The sequence below is a fragment of the Heterocephalus glaber genome, unplaced genomic scaffold (genome assembly GCF_053883595.1).
Source record: "Heterocephalus glaber isolate CG9 unplaced genomic scaffold, H.glaber_assembly_v1.0 deba00000347, whole genome shotgun sequence".
Classification (NCBI taxonomy): domain Eukaryota; kingdom Metazoa; phylum Chordata; class Mammalia; order Rodentia; family Bathyergidae; genus Heterocephalus; species Heterocephalus glaber.
In genome coordinates this window covers 52253026-52257822 of record NW_028258143.1, presented here as the reverse complement: position 1 = coordinate 52257822, position 4797 = coordinate 52253026, and the positions used below count along the sequence as shown (strand labels likewise).

The following is a 4797-nucleotide window of genomic DNA, read 5'->3' as shown; positions in this document are numbered from 1 at the left end:
TCAGTCATCAAATTCTGTGCACTCTGTCTTCAAAATATATTCAGAATCCAACCTCTTTTCATTTTGTGCCACCTCCATGCCTGCCCCCTTGGTCCAAGCCACAACTATCTCATTCCTATACTATTGCAGTAGCCTCACAAAAGTTTTGATTTTGCTCTTGACCTTTGTCTAAGTTAAAGTAGGCTAGATTTCCACAATGAAAGTACCCTCAAATTCAGTAGTTTAAAAAATAAGTTTCTTTCTTTCTTATTTAATAGTCTGGGTTGGTTCCAGGGCTGGTATTGGAGGCTGATCAGACCCCCAATCACCTGACCAAGGGTATAGCAGACATTAAAAAAAAGACAAGACAGGGGCCAGGGATTTAGCTCAGTGGTGCCTCCACCTGCCTCACAAGCACAAGGTCCCGAGTTCTATCCCTGGTACCAAAAAAAAAAAAAGACAAGACAAAATCTATTTTTGGTACCAGGGATCAAACTCGGGACTCTTAATGCATAAATGGGGGCCTAGGATGGCCAAAGCTCTTATCTGTCTATGACACCGTCTCCTGGAGCTTGCCACTATTTATTGATCATGCAGCTTCTAGAAGGGGTAAGGGGCAGTGCAGGGGACACTGAAGTGGAGAGTACTGATGTGAGCAGAGTCCTAGCAACAAGGGAACCAGATATTCTAGTAGGAACAGATCATTGATTAATGGGAAATTTGTTTCTTCCCATGGATTGATTTGCCTCCACAGGAGTTTTGTCTACGAGTCATGCTGCCCTTAGCTGCACTATTGTCTTGCCACCTGAGGCATCACGGCGTCACGGCTCATTGAGACCTCTGCTGTAACCAGTGGCATGGGTTCCTTTCCCACACACCAACTGCTGGCTCTTCAGGCAAGCCATTGTGGGCTAACAGGAAGACTTAGACTTTTTTTTTTTTTTTGATGTTTCATGGTTTATTTTTCCTTTGCCTGCCAACCCCACCCTTGGTGGTTGTACCCATTTGAGCATTTCTGAGCACATGACCATGGTAATCTTAAAAGAAAGCAGAATTTAGACTTTTTTTATGAAAGGCCAATTTATAATTTGTAGCTCTCTCAGGGTAGCCTCCATCAGGCTGCAATGCAAAGTCTACCACAAGGTTATTTATTTCTTAGGTGTTGGCTACTGTGCCATATTTTAGTCATATGGCCACCCCTGCATGCAGAAAGGGACAAGACTATGGCCTCTGGCTGACCACCTGCATCCACTGACAGTCCCACACTGTGGAAGAAGAGTAGGTGTCAGAGTTCTCCTGGCCATCTCTGCCACACTTCCTAGAAATCCTTCATTCTCCACATGGCGGGCAGACTTTCAAACATGCATCAGATGCCCACAGTCTGCCAGGGGCTCCCAGTTCCACCCACAGTGAAAGGTCCTCTGGGCCCTCATCATTTGCTAATCTCACTTCCTTCTCTTCTCCCCTTGAGCCACAAAGGCTTCCTTGCTGTTCTCCAAATGTGCTAGCTGTGCTCTTACCTCAAGGTCTCTATCTGCCTGGATCCTCTTCTTCCAGATACCAACAAAAAATCCATTCCTCAGCTACTTTCAAGTCTTTGCTCACTGTCACATTTCTACAAGGCTGGCCTTGATTTCTCCCATTTGAAGTTGAAGCCCCCCACCCTGCCCACTCATACTCCTCATGCCCACTACCCTGCTTTTTCTTTTCTATACCATACATCGCCTTTGAGCATATATATTTTACTTATTTTTTATGTGTATTATGTGTCTTCCTCAATTAGAGTAAAATTTCTATTTTATTTGCTATTATTTGCTCCGCACTTAGGATAATGCCTGGCCCCGGAAGAGGTGTTTAATACACATTTGTTGATTGAGTGACAGAAGCCAAGAGTGATGCCTGGTTCTTGCAGGTGTTGCTAACTCATATTCCATCCCATCACTAGAAACTGCTGCCTCTCAGATATGTTGGTGCCAAACCTCACAAGGAGATTGGGAAACAGAGCACCAATAAACTAGCACCAGACCCTCCTCATTGCAAAGACAAACCCCAAATTAAATAATACAATAAAGCCCCGTAATGTCCATATCTGTTCTTATTGAACAAAATTATTTTCCTTATTAGGATCGTAGAGCCTTGTGTAATAATAAGGATACTGCCCCTAGTTCGGAGTATCTCTTTAGTTTCTTTTGACTCCTTTTCCCTGACAGTATCTCCTCCCCCAACAAATTAAATAGAGTGGCTAATTTAAATGATTGCTACGGAACTGTTCCCAAAGACAGTGAAAACCTCTCAGACTTATTAAAGTCCAAAACAATAGAGACCACAATATCCAGGCAGCACATACCGACCCAGAAATAAGCAAGACTTACTAAGCCTGTTGCCAGGTGAAATATATGCTACAGTTTCTTACCATAATTTATATTTCTCCTGAATTGCTTCACTTATAAAAGAATGCTATAATTCATGGAGTCAGCAAGTGCTGATTGAGCAGCCACTATGTTCAAACATGGAGCATAGGGTATTAGGAGACGAGCAAAACAGAATACCCTCTTCCTGAGCTTGAGATTCAGTGGAAAATACTGGACAGTAAGCGATTACCTCTGTGTGCATCATGGTAAAGGCCAGCAGAGCCCGCCTGAGAGAAGGACCTGGCCAGAATTTGTATATTAAGGTTTAGGGGCTCGGGCTCAAGGAAATCTGCACAAGATAGCTGGTTAAGAAGAATGGCCCTGATATAAATGTTATCTCGAGCACTGAGAGAAAATGGTTTCAAATTAAGGAGACTGGGTTTTTTGGAAGTGTTTTGGCACTTTTGTTTATTTTTGGTAGAAAATTCTTTTTAAAAAGGTAATAACATTGGTGACTTTGAAGATGTGGGCTGTGCCAAAGAGATGGACGAGATTCTTGCCAAGTTTATCTGGAGGACCATCTTTATAAATCCCCGTGTCAGCTGGGCATGGTATCACACACCTGTAATCTCAGAACTGGGAAAGCTGAGGTAGGAGGATCGTCATGAGTTTGAGGCCAGCCTGGGCTACATAGTGAGTTTAAGGCCAGCCTGGAATACATAGCAAGATCCTGTCTCCAAAAAAAAGAAAAACAAGAGAAAGAAAAAAAATGTCCATATCTGACATGATGACAATTTTAAAAGCCTGGGTTGTTTTGTTTTGTTGCCTAAAAACCAACTGCAGACCATAGACTTCCGGCAGCAAAAGGAATCCTTGGTTCAGAACTTGCTTCTGCTGTGTGAGAAATTTGAGTATGAAGGACATGGCCTTTTTAGATGTTGTTTATACCCAAGTTCATCAGCGCCAGAAAATTTGAGATGCTTTTCATATGACTAAAGGACCAGATGAAGACATTGACTTTTTTGTTATGGAAGAATTCAAAAGCCCATCTAAGAAACTTCTTCAGACAGCATTAAAACTTGTGGCAGGCAGCTTCCTGAACGCTAAGGAGAATGCAGTCTGGATTCGAATTGCCTGGGAACACAGCACACAAAGCCAAGTCAGTGCAGTCCTACTTCTGAGGTGTTATTTCCAGACACCAAGGGCCTTCACTTCTTCCTCCAGGCTGAAGAGCACTGTGCCCCTTCTGGATCAGGGACTGACAACTGCTAGCAAACACCATTAGATTGTGAAAATGGACCTGAGAAGCTGGCACCTGAACTCTCTCAAGGCTAATGTTTTTAAACAGCATAATCAGACCTTTGTGAATCACCACTCTACAACACCTTTTCAGAAAAGAAGGATTGAATTATATATATAAATGGATTCAAAGATCGTTTATGAAAACAATAGAAAAAGAGTAACTCAAGAAGCTTTTGGAGTCGATTCCTCAACCACAAGAATTTGCACAATATGAACTGGAAAGGAAGCTCTAAGGTGACTTCAATGGGGGCATCCTGACTGAGGGAAGAACCCCTCTGGTGCCTGGTAAAGTTCTCTTGTCCACATCTTTTGGAAGCGTTGAAATCCTCAGCACCAGCTGGAATTGCAGATGATCCACTTTCTCCAGCAAGGCAATGAATTATTTTAAAATTAGAGATAAATAAGATGTATGTGGGTTTGTAAGCCCAGTGGCTCCTTTTCATTTTGCACATGCATTCCAATTAACAGTGAGCTGAATAGCTTCTGTCTGTAAACCTGTGGTTTAGAAATTAATCCTTGGTTTTGAAAATTCAGAAATATCCATGTAATTGCTGGGACTGTTTCCTCCTCCCTATGGGCTCCCTCTTCTTTTCCTGCTAAGTATAGCAGTTGTGGGCATTTGAAATGTGGCAGGACATATATACATACATACATATATACATATATATATGGGTCCAGACCGACCCCAAGTGCTAGGATGCTGTGAAGTCAAGCATATGGCACAGTGCTGGGCCAGTGAGGATCACATGTAATGTTCTTTTTTCCACTTCTGCCTCTCCTTGGTCCCTGGAGGTCTAATTCCAATTGCTGTTTTCTATGGATTTTCTGTTAAGCCTTGGATCATAGACAAGCACCAAGAAACTACACCCAATTCAAAATTTCTAGAAGATCATAAAATTGGTCCATTCAGAGGGTACAGTTGGGTCCATTAAGTTGTTATTGCAGGAGGCTGGGTATCCAATGATTCACTTAGTGTAACATGTTTCACTGTAAATGATACTTTTCATAATCTATTTTATCGTGCATGTAACATCCAGACTGATCATTTTATACTGATATATGAACAAAGATATTGAAAATCTGATAGGAAATAAAAATATAATTATCAAAGATAAAATCTGGTTAAGTGCACTGAGTTCAACCTGGTTTCTAATAGTTGCATCTG

The 4797-nt window shown here is 41.9% G+C and overlaps 1 pseudogene; it reads left to right on the top strand.

Annotated features, from left to right (window-relative positions):
- The first annotated feature begins 2873 nt into the window (after positions 1-2873).
- LOC101706173 (centromere protein N-like) lies at positions 2874-4036 on the top strand (annotated as a pseudogene).
- Positions 4037-4797: the final 761 nt, after the last annotated feature.